A 13,454-nucleotide genomic window follows, 5' to 3' on the forward strand; every position below is an offset into this window, starting at 1 on the left:
GGTATTTCACTTTTAAGGTCTGTTTATATTAGTGCCAGGCTTAACACATTTATTAGTTGTTCTTCTCCTATCCTCAATTCCATTTTCCCTTTTTCAAAGATAATTTCTGCTTCTAATTGTTCTAACAAATCTCAACCTAATAGAGATTTTGGAGATCCAGGTGGATATAAAAACCTATGTATCCCCATTTGTTTCCTGTTATAAATGACGTCTGAATTTTGTAATATTTATAAAACAAATATTTCTAAAAGGTATATAAAAGGCAAGTAAACAGTGCTGGGTGTGCAGGGAGTCTATGCTCCACCAACACGCACACACAAACATCAAACGTTCTAAATACATGTATACAGAGTATACAGATATTATATATTATATATTACAATATATTATATATTATATATATATTATATATTGCTTCTATATTATATATTATTATTGCAGATTATTATTATATAATATATATATCATATAATATACAATATACAATCACATATATATATATAATTATATATTATACATCACATATTATACATTATATATTGCTTTACATAATAACCCGAGTATGACTATACATACATACAATCAGGATAGGTAACAAACAATCCTTTAAGTTCCATAACTTAACAGTCTCTATTCTCCCAGCCTGTTCCTCTTCACTTCTTTTTCCTGCTTCTTTACTGATGTAACTTCATAGTGTAGCTTTCATAGTGTAGCTTTTTTTTTTTTTTTTTTTTTTTTTTCCTTTGAGGGCAGGCTCCCCTCTTATACCCTTCTCTCCACAGCAGTTCTTTTCAAAACAGCTTTTGTATTGGTCAAACAACTTTGAATGTAACAACAACAGCAAACACCCAGAAACATCCATGCCTTATGGACTGGAGAACAAGAGAACCAGCTGGAGAACAAGAAACCGGAGACTGCATGGAGTCTCCTGAATCACCCTTCTTTGTTAATATCAACCATTTTCTCGACACGAATTACCACTCCATATATAGCATTTCCCCAAATTGTACTTCAAAGATTCACGAAAATAAGCCTTTTTGGTTGCACCCTTTTGCCCTAACATAATCATTCCGTAAAGGCATTAATGCTTGATTTAGAACTGAATACGTTGCCCCATATCAATAAAAAAATTTCACTTCTGTTCCTCTCCTAACTTCATTATAATCAGTGGAGGATCTGCTAGGGTAGATACCCCAGGTCCCCCTTAGACCTGTTGAAATCAGGGGCCGATGATTACCCTAGAAACAGGCTAGTCAATTTGTCGTCCGAAGCCAGGTCCAAACCGTGTTTTTTTTTTTTTTTTTTTTTTCTCTTTCCCCATTATATTTCAGAGTTGGTTCAAAAATTCCATAGGGGTTTCTTTTAGACCTTATTGGAAGCATATTCTCAATTCCCAGTTTGTCCAGATTTTAGTATTTACTTAACTGTTCATAATTTTCAGGATGATTAGGGTTTTAGTGGGGGTCGGTCAGGGAAGTGCAATTGTCCACAGTTCCCTGAGCGATCCCATCGGCAATCTGAGCTCACACATGAACTCAGGTTGTTTTAAGAGTTAACTGCTTTTCTGTTTCTGTGACAACTCTCTGGGACCCATTATGATCCCTTTGCCCCAGAGGGCTAACACCCAAGATTTTAAGATCTCAGCCCTGGGCTGAGGCAGAACTGTTAACATTCCTACATCCTCTTTCCCTGCTCATTCAACTTCAAACAGCTCTGTCAAATACTACATGCCACACAACCTTTACCACCTTCAACAACCCTTTTAACACTTCCTTTATCTTTCTCCAGCCTGTACTTTTCTAATGCCAGCACCAAAGGCTCAGTCAGGGACCAACTTAATTCCGTACCTTTTCCCTCCAAGATGCTGACAACATTCCATTCTATTTTCCTTCTCAAAAACAACATTGACTGTAGCAACGTCTTATGGTTTAAGGCTCCATTAAAAGGCCACTTTTTTCCATATTACAACTTATAAAGCAGCCACCATTGATAACAATATTTTATCAGTGTTTTCTTATTTTCACCTCCACCCGGGACCCCTCCTATATCCTTCCAATGACTTAAAATACAGCCCAACGTACTTTTCTTAGGAATTTCACTGCTTTCTTGCCCCCCCATTTTCTAATTCACAATTTCAGAATATATGTATCACTTACAAAAATGTGGGTACGCAGGTATCTTTCAATAGTGATGTCACAAAACTACTATTATTACCAGGAGATATTGCCAAAGTCACAATAACAATAATCAGAGTCAAATTCCACATGCGATAGGTCAGAAAACCGAAATATGTAACACTGTAACGATATCTTTCTTATAACAACGTCACGAAACTTATTATTATCACCAAGAAAATAGCCAAAATCGCAGTAACAATAACCAGAGTTAAATAACACAATCCATGAGTCAGAAAACCAAAATAGGCAACACGATTCCAGATGGACCTTAAAGCGAGCTCTTTCCTTAAGGTCCACAAATATACTTATGGTTCTTACCACAAAGTATATACCAAATACTGCCTTGCAGAAGATCACCTTCCAACTTACAGACAGTTCCAGATCCAGATGGACCTCAAGGTCCCCAGATATACTTGTGGTACTAACCACAAAGTATATACCAAATACTGTCCTGCAGAAGATCACCTTCTGACTTAATGGACAGTTCCAGATGACCGGTCTACCAGAAAACCAAACCAGAATAAAGAATATACTCACTTACAATGATGGGGTCCTTGTCTGCCTCCACAGTGATCCAGTGAGTCGAGGAGTCCCTCCGGGAAATCCCGGGGGTACCCTAGGAAGTCCTGTCCCCAGCGGGTCCTGCGGACCGGCAGAGAGGTTGTCCCATCTGGGGTGCCAAATTGATTTAAAGATCAAAGCCGAATTTCCTTAAGTGGTATATTCTTTATTGCAGCGCTGGATGCACGGGGGATCCTTCCGCCTGTCGTGCATGTTTGAAGTGACAAACTATCTCGTATTTATACAGTGAAACAATGAATATTCAATTAGCACCTATACATATTCATTACCTAACCCCGCCTACCCTCGCTTCGTATGCTAATTAGCTTATCCGTCCTTGCGCTTGAGCAAAGCCTTCCAAGAATTGTGGGCCAGGGTCTCCAGGATGTGGTCTTTGGGAGGAAGGCCGTAGGTCTTCCTCGTAATGCACTTTCTTAATCAGTTGTTTTCCAGGCTGTAAAAGTGCTGAGTTGTCTTTCGGTTTAACTGGGGGTCGGCGGATAACAGGATGTCTCAGTTAACAGGACATAACAGACAGTTGACTCAAGTTATCTCAAGTCTCAGCCTGACTGAGTGTTAACGGATGATGGGGTGTTTTCAAATAACAAAATGCTTAAACGTAACAGAAGGTCTATGGATAACAAGATGTTGTTTACTTTGTCCTTGCTAACTTTTAATCACAAGTTCCATTCTATCCTAAAGTAAGTTTATACAATATCAATCCACAAGCTTTATTCTATCCTAAAGTGAGTTTATACTATATCAAGGGTCACAGCCTGCTCCACCAGAGGCCTTTCCACAGACCTCTGCACAGACCTCCATGCTTGGAGCACCTCCTGCCCTCCTTTTCCATTAACCATGGAGGCTGCAGGGCTGGTTCTAATTCCTCTCTCTCCCAGCTATTGTTGCACAGCAAGTATTTTTTTCTTTCATAAATTTTCTATCACAGATTTTTCTTTCATAAATCTGCTATCACAAATGACCTCGCTTATTGGCTTGGCTTTGTCCAGCGGTGCATCTCTTTTGGAAACGGCTGAAACTGGGCTTTATCTAATATGGGGCAGCTGCTTGATTCTTCTTAGAGATGCCACCCCTGTGGCCCCCCGCTACCATCAAACCATATTATATAACAGGCTCAACAGAACAAGTAAGAAGTTTGGAAGTACCTGTAAGGAACATTAAAGACTATTCTGGTCCTCAGTGTAAGTTAAATATCTGTACTTATTTTAACATTTATTTAATGAAAATATATTGCTGCTTTAAAAATCAGGAAGGCATTGAGTCTGTGATGAAGTGCATTAGTGATCTTGCAAGAATCTTTCTGTCCATCCTGAAGCCAATTGTTACCTTTTTTTCAAATCCACGGTCATTATTAAAAAGCAAATGGTTTAATATTTGTTTGTTGTTTGTTAACTTGAAAGGAATCATAAAATTATTTGTGCCTGACTTCCTAAAGAATAATCACACCAGGGTGGGAAGGGGACCGTTGTGTAGCAGTAGCTGCAGACATAGAACAGGAAAGCTTTTTATCTCTGGGGAAAAAAAAAAAAAAAAAAAAATACTCCCTTGAGAAATGCACTTCTTAAAAAGCTCTGCATTTTGTACTCTGCTATAGATGGACATCTGTTCTATAAGTTGTACCTCAACAAGATGACAATGGTTGTCATGTCAAATCTCAACAGGCCACCTTTACTCATGTTCTCCTAAGAAATGCCACCATAGCAGAATGAAACATAACCTTTAATATTGCATTCTGTGGTCTGTGAAAAGCAAGATAAATCCTTGAGTCTCAGTGGATTTGGTTTAAGCCAGCCTCCCTCCTTTACACTTATTGTCAGCTGGGAGTACTTCCAAGAGGAGAGGATATTTTGTGTTTCTGTTTCAGTCTTTGTCAGATGAAGAAAGATAAAATTAGATTAACATATATGCCTGTCTATTTTGCTCCTGTAGAAGGATAGACCTACTGCTACAATTCTTGCATCATATTTAATATTCCTGGATCAGATACAAGCATGCATAGGTTTTGTATACATTATACAATGGCACTACACTGTTTCTTGGGGGCAGGACTTTGGGACTGATCCAGCTCAACAGCTATATGTCCCTACTAGGAGTCTCTCAGCTTGAATTACCTCTAGAATTTCTGCAGAAGTCTTAGTTACAATTCAGGAAACACAGATCTCCTTATTTGGCTCACAGATCACTTGAAGTCATGTACAGAAAGAAGTCAATAAACATAGCAGTTTTGTAGTCTCTTTGTTATCATATCTAGCATACTGTATTTTTGCATAGATTCTGATATTCTGGTTTTGAAAATGGACAAACTCAGCTAATAGTTTGAAAATCACCATCATCCTGCTTTGTCTTGTTTTTCTGTTGTTTCTCATGGGTATGATTGGTTTCACTACTTGAGAGAGATTTGTATGTCTCACAGGGAAAAAAAAATAAAAATAATAACTGATGACTGTGGAATAGAACATGGCTACAGGCATATGGCCTTCCCAGTACTTCTGCAAGATTTTCTTTTGCCAACAAGACGTTATGTCTCGCCAAAATACCTGCATGCAATGCTTATGTGATACAAATAATTTGTTTGTCCTCGTCCTTGTAAGACTATAAGGACTATGGTTTAGTGGGTGACATTAGTAGCAAGGTGATGTTGAAAGTCTCTTCCAGCCTTAATGATTCTGTGATTCTATGATTCCATGATTCTATGATTCTATGACTAAAGAAATCAAGGAGAAGGGGAAGAACTGTTCAAACCATTCAACAATTATTTTTTTTTCTAAAATATATATATTATATTCATATATATAAATATATTATATATATAATTATATATATAATTAATTAAATAATATATTAACATATATTAATTATATATATTATATATAATTATATATATGAATACATTACATATTCATATATATAATTATATATATTTATATATTATATATACTCATATATATATATATAAATATATTATATATATATATATATATTATATATATATATATTTTTTTTTCTTTCCTTTCTGTTTTGTCTCCAACACTGACTTTTGTAAAGAATGGGTACAATATATTTTGATGTCACAAAGAAATGAATCTTGGTCAATGAAGATCAGATGGTTCCTTTTCATATTTCTAATTCATTAAGCATTTGAAAAAAAATGTCACCCCTGATATGCAAATCCCAATTCTGGGTGTCCTGTTCCAGATGCAACTTGTGTCCAGGAACTGTGTCGCCCTGTCTGCAATACATAACAGCTCTGCTCTCACAGCAGTTATATGCAGGAGCAGGCATATGACATATGTTGTTGCCCTATCTGCTCAGCATGTTTTGAAAGACTTCATGTGTGTAACAAACTGGACAGTTTTTTTTTCTTTTTTTTTCTTTTTTTTTTTTTCCATGAAATTAAAGTGATTAATTAATTAATTTATTTATTTATTTTTTAACATTCCCTCCCCATTTTTTTGTTCTCCCCACAGGGATTTATAAATAGGATCCACAATTCACATGGCATGAATTGCAAATGTAATCATCAGCATGAAGAAAGGTTAAAAAGCTCAGAAGTATTGGGATCTGCTACTTTGGCAAACAAAAGCTGCATTGTTCAGGGGGCAGAAAGCAGCGCAAAGGGTTTTGTTGCACTGTGGGAAAGTGATGATCATTCTTTAAACTCATGGTACTACCATGAGCTGTGTTAGAGAAGCCAGGGGACTTCTGGTATTGTATAAATCGTGCCAATATGAGTCAAAGGGACTTTTCTGCTCATCTTGTTCATATGCTTAATTTTTCATTTCAGCAGCTACTTACAGATTGGCATTTGATGTTTAAATGATACCAAGTGTATAGCTAGAACATAAGGTCTCCCTTAGTAAAATATATTGTTTACTATGCTCAGGAGAAACATTCTTGTAATTTACAGGGCAATTCTGGGAAGTGAAAGCATTGTAATTGTCACAGAAATGATACATGTAAACATGTTTGTTTTTACTTAATTTACTGTGTGACAGACAGACATCTCAATACATTTGCAATACAGTTAGACAATGGAAAAAATCCCAAAGCTCTATGATTTGTATTTTAAAGGTAACATAAATCAATGTCATTCTGTTGATATTAATGTATTTTCATCAATCTACATGAGCTAAGAATCTGTCCCACAAATCGTCTGTCACAACTGATACTTCCAGTGGATGTATGACACTGTATGTCCAGTTTGCTTTAAATGATATTTGAAGGCACTAATTCATCTTTTTCAGACCAAAGATGTACTTAAACTGAGACCAAATTGTAATGACCTAAATTGTTCTTTTAAATAATACAGAAATTTTCAGTGTGATGAATACCTGACTCAGAAGTTGAGTAACAGAACATGCTTCGGGAGATCAAATTTATGCGTACAGTAGGAGGGAGAAAACATCATATGCCTTCCACACAATTTGCTTAAATTCTTTAAAATATAGTATTTAAGCAGTATTCCAGAATGTTTACATAAAATTAGAAAGGTCAAACACCATAATACGATATATAAATCTTGCTTCTTTTATTATCTAGTGTTTAATTTTTTCACCATTAGCATAGTTATATTTTACTCAAAGTTCAATTAATATGAATTTGAAACTAGAAGATATTTTTTTGCTTTACCTAAAGAATATTTTCAGACAAATAACTACATTTAAAAATGTTTTCTGGACGAAACTCCTTAAGCTTTGAGCTGTCTTTTCAAAACAAAATATAAAAATTAAAAAAAAAAATACACTCATTTATGTTTTTACAACAACAACAAAAAATAATCTACTATTTAATGCAATATTATTCACATAGATATCTTTAAATAAAATCTTTTAATCATTTTAATTAGCATTTAATAATCAGAAACATAATTTGAAACACAATCCTTTTATCCTTTTTTGCATCTTTTACTTCTTTTAAAAATTTCTGAGTCCTGAAAATGAGATAGCCAATGATTCTCATTTATGGCTTAAATAAATCTAAACAAAACTCAACACTGCTGCATTAAAATAAAATAGTGAAAAAAAAAATGACAGCAGTTAAGTGTCCCAGTATTGATAAAATACAAATAAGATATCTGTGATTCTCAATCAACCTATCAACCTAGTGATACTACGGAAACACTATTTATATCATTATTTGTCACACAAAAATATAGTTGGCCTCTGAATTGTTCCCTTTTCCTAAATAACATTTAGAAAAATGTCTGTGTGTGTGTGTTGTAATGCTTACAGTTCTGCTGATTTTTTTTTTTCTCTGTAGCTTGAGGAATGGGAACAGACACAAAACTCCAGTAAGGGTCCTGAAGACTATTGATGTAACATTGTACACAAAACACAGCCAAAGTTTTTGACAAAGCTTTTGTTAACATCTTTTATCTTTGCTAGTTGTGTTTCTTGAAGTAGTAGGTATATGCAGGGAACAATAGATAGTATATTATAAGAATTCAATGAACAAAGCCATGAAAGGAAGATCGTTACTTTATGTGCCATGGAATCCTTGAATCCTACATCTTATACAAGAAAATGCGGCCAGTAGGCATTAAGTATTACAATAGAATTTGTTGTTTCCCAGTTTTATATCTGTTTGCTCAGTGGCATTCATGAGGATATTTAACTCCTTTGGGTTTCTCCTACTACAGCTCTTGGCAATTTATCCATTATTTTTAATACAAACAACTCTGACCTAGGCTTTGTAGAAGCTGATATTTAGGAGTGTTTGTTGTTACTCTCAGGTGTCAATATTCTTTCAACACCAGTTGTCTCAAAAACTAGAAAACTGAGTCAGAGAGATGAAAACTGACTGTAGGACATATGATACATTCATCATGCATCTCATTGCTGTCTCCATAACCATTAGGAATCTGATGGTCAGAATGTCACACATATCACAGTGACTGACTGGATAAGTAGCTAAGATAGACAAAAGTAAATGTTGAATAATGTTAAAGTAACAATTCTGTTTATTCTGATAATTCATGAAGACCTCAGTTGAACAGACTGCAAGAATCACAGTTTGGAGGAACTCCTGGAAAGTTAGTTTGGAGGACCTCAACCTGGACAAAGATGTCTCAAGAGTCTCTAAGAGAGTATTATACTTCCAGAAGGCAGCACTGTTGCAACACTGTCACAAATGTGAAGATAACTGGGGAAGCCACTGATCACTTAAGCAGGAACAAAACAGCAAAGAATTAAGGGAATTACAGTTTGTGAGGTGTTAGTGTCTGGGTCACAGTGAATCAGATACTGTTGATTCAGTCATGCTTGGCACACTACAAACTTAGGAAAGAGTTGTTGCACTCTTAGAGTTTCTTAAAGGTTCACATCTAATTAACAAGGACTAAATTCCCTTCTTTATGAATAACAGTAGTGTTACTCTAGTGACTCAGTTATACATATTACTTAGCTGAAAAAAATATTTATGTTCTCTAGTGTATTTCAGAGAAGTTGTGACCACTGGCAGACAAAATGACTAAGTTGGAAGTTAAGCCTGTTGTGAAGCTGATGGCTGTGTCAATTGTTTACTACTAAGCATAGTAGTCGTGTTGTTCTGCTCAGGACAGCCTGAAGCCAAACATCACGACGCTGTTCCCAAACACTCTTTTTCATGGCACTTAAATCCACTGCTCAGTTTGCAACAAGATTAAAATTCAGGTTAGGGGAGCAGTTTTATTTACAGAGGAGAAGCTATATTTGTGCCATATAGGATGTGTGAAAACTTAGTACAGAAGTGACTCATCAGAGCCTGCCATTTCAGTCTTTATAGAGCAGCCTCAGATCAAGAAAACAAGCAAGGCAAAGATGAAAGCAAAGTTGAAATATTATTATGTATTAAATCAGTAGTAAGAAAATCAAACTAACTAACTAACTAAAAACTTTTAATGTTCTATGAATTTGGAGTTTGTTTTAGTGGAACTGGCAGTTTGCAGGCATAAAACTTGCAATTCAACATAGCTTGGTTGCTGCAAGTACAGCAACCTTTAATAAACTCTTAAATTGAGCTTAATCTTATAGACTTGGCATTGTTTGCAGACCACTCTATTCCAGGTCCCACTAGTCCTGTACTGTCCAAACTCTGGTTTCTACAAATCAGATTTCTACCCACAAATTCAAAGTAGGTGAGAGAGTGAGAGGACACGTGTCTGGAATTACAGACAGTTTACATAAAAGGAACTTGGGAATGTCAACCTTTGCCTGCCTCCCAGGACAATAAGTTTTTTTAATTGTGTTCATGAGCATTTGTGTTGAAAAGCCTGCTCCACTTCTTATCAGCCAGTTTAACAAAATGAAGTGTGAGGAAAAATAAAAGATCAAAGAGTAGGAAGACAGAAAGAAGCTGAACAGACATATAGACTTTAGTGCATACAAAATTAAAACAGTGAAAAAATTGTCTTCACTTAATAACAACCAAAACTGTTCACAATAATCTCTGTTCAGCAACAGGATAATGATACACTACTTCACATAAATATCTAATGACTTTAACATGAGGATCTAACTATAATGAAGTGTCATATTAAAGTAGAAAAGCCACCTATGGAAGATATAGCTGCAATCCAATCTCTACTGTTCCATTTTATGTGGAGCTACAAGTTTAGTAATTATTGAAGGGTTGCAAAAGCATCTTAATTTGCAACAAACCTGAAAAATACTATTGTGTGCATCATTTTTAAATGCAAACAGTGAAGAGGAAAAAACATCAGTTATTCAGAAAAGTCTAGTGCTTAAAGAATCTTTTTGAATGTCAAAATACAAGTAAACACTGTAAAGCGGTATGAAATATCTTCTAATACCTAAAATAATGTCTTCTGGTGTTATCAAAGCAACACATACAGAGACTGAAAATATTTTCAATGCTTATCTTTAGGCTTTTTATCATCACACATGATAGGTTCAACTTCATTTCCTATTCAAATATTGATGAATGAAAAAAGGAAACAAGCCTCTCAGATCTGGAATATAAATATCAACTGGGGAAAAAATCACAATGTACTAATGTAACATGCATACGGATGTTATTTCAAATACATATAAATAAAATAGGTACCTGTAAAGCAGCTATAAAGTAATATATGACACTAGAGATTGTGAATTTTATGTTATAATTAAATTATGTGAGCACATTCTTGTTTTTAAAAATAGTTTACCTTAAGATGATAGGAAAATCAAAATCAGCTCATAGCTCAGGAAGCAAAAGTTTAGGGTTATTTAATTTCACTAATGCCATTATTCATTTTTAAAAAATGTGTATAAATCTTGGGTATTTTCCATCTAGATTTCAAGGAAACTTCAAGGAATTATTCACATGGGATTTTATAACTACATAAGAATATGTACTTTATGAAGTAATGTAGTAAGGCAGAAGCACATTATGATAGAAACAAAAAGATTAATTCTGTCATTTGTCATATAGTGATAGGTTAATCTTACCTAAAGTATTAAATAGGAAGGGAAAATCAAATGATTCACTTGACACGGTATCATAGATCTCAAATTTAATGTTCCTTCTCATTGTATATGTGAAGGTATGCAAAAGTTGACACACAATGGTTAAAGACACAATGAAAGGACAAAAGAGCTGCACCAGCACCAGTACATTTTAGGAGCTACACTTTATGTTGTCTGAACTTTATGTTGTCTGAACAACAAAAATATCTTGGAAGAGAGAAAGAAGAAAAGTGTTGGCCTTCCTATTCAGAATTGCTTCTTTCTCCACATTATTTTTCTATGGGAAATTATCATCTGTCAACAACCACCTGCACTTTTCTACCACTGTAAGCAGAACTCCTAAGGCATGATAAGCCAGTGTCTAAAATCAGTATAATCATCTGAGCTGAGCAGCTGATGGAAGTATCATTTCATGAAGCATTTCAAGAGTCTGAAATTTGATTTAATTCCGTCTAAGAATAGAAACTAATAAAAAAATAATAATAATCAATAAGTACTGATTTTGGACTGAAGGAAGGTTGTAATTTCAGTATAACCAACATACATGCATGATTTCTTTTGTAGGATATGAAATATCTATATCTCTCTATATATCTACTAACCCAAATAGAGATTTTTATCTTACTAGAATTACTTCTACTAAATATATATATATATGAATATATAATATATATATATGTTATGAAAGGCAGGTCCTGCTTGACGAACCTGATCTCCTTCTATGACAAAGTGACGCACTTGGTGGATGAGGGAAAGCCTGTGGATGTGATCTACCTTGACTTCAGTAGGCTTTTGACACTGTTTCCCTCAAGAAACTGTCTGCTCGTGGCTTGGACTGGCGTATGCTTCATTGGGTTAAAAACTGGCTGGATAGCCGGGCCCAAAGAGTTGTGGTGAATGTAGGGAATGTGGTGAATCCAGTTGGAGGCCGGTCACTAGTGGCGTTCCCCAGGGCTCGGTACTGGGGTCAGTCCTCTTTAATAACTTTATCGATGATCTGGATGAGGGGATCGAGTGCACCTGCAGTAAATTCGCAGATGACACCAAGCTATGCGTGTGTGTCGATCTGCTCGAGGGTAAGATGGCTCTGCAGGAGGATCTAGATAGGATGGACCGATGGGCTGAGGTCAACTGCATGAAGTTCAACAAGGCCAAGTGCTGGGTCCTGCATCTGGGGCACAATAACCCCAAGCAGAGCTACAGGCTGGGAGATGAATGGTTGGAAAGCTGCCAGGCAGAGAAGGACCTGGGAGTGATGGTGGATAGTCGGCTGAATATGAGCCATCAGTGTGCTCAGGTGGCCAAGAAGGCCAACAGCATCCTGGCTTGTATAAGAAGCAGTGTGGCCAGCAGGTCTAGGGAAGTGATTGTCCCCCTGTACTCAGCTCTGGTGAGGCCGCACCTCGAGTACTGTGTTCAGTTTTGGGCCCCTCACTACAAGGACATCGAGGTGCTTGAGCGAGTCCAGAGAAGGGCGACGAAGCTGGTGAGGGGTCTGGAGAACAAGTCCTACAAGGAGCGGCTGAGGGAGCTGGGTTTGTTCAGCCTGGAGAAAAGGAGGCTCAGGGGTGACCTTATTGCTCTTTAAAAGTACGTTAAAGGAGGCTGTAGCGAGATGAGGGTTGGTCTGTTCTCCCACGTGCCTGGTGACAGGATGAGGGGGAACGGGCTAAAGTTGCGCCAGGGGTGCTTTTGATCTTTAACCATCTTTAAACCGTCTTTACTGAGAGGGTTGTTACGCATTGGAACAGGCTGCCCAGGGAAGTGGTGGAGTCGCCATCCCTGGAGGTCTTTAAAAGATGTTTTGATCTTGAGCTTAGCGATATGGTTTAGTGGAGGACTTGTTAGTGTTAGGTCAGAGGTTGAACTCGATGATCTTCAGGTCTCTTCCAACCTAGGCAATTCGGTGTGATTCTGTGTGATTCTGTGTGATTCTGTGTGATATATATATATGACGAAGTCAATTTTACTCCAAAGGAGACTCCAAAGTATCACTGCATCACGTATTTCTAAATGAACCACTTGGATTCATCTGAGTAAAACTGCTTGATAGTAAAGAAGTATGCTTATTAGGGCAGAGGTATATGTTTTTGTGACTTGAAACACCTATAACTCATATATTCCAGTACTTTTTCTCCCTGCTGCCACCACAGTAGAGGAAACAGGGCATGGTTAGTATTCTTTATCTGCCATTGCATTTCCTTAGAAATTTTATCAGTTGTTGTAAATTAGAGATGCTTTGGGGTCATTC

This window comes from Netta rufina (genome assembly GCF_964035555.1).
Source record: "Netta rufina genome assembly, chromosome: 2".
In the NCBI taxonomy this organism is placed as follows: domain Eukaryota; kingdom Metazoa; phylum Chordata; class Aves; order Anseriformes; family Anatidae; genus Netta; species Netta rufina.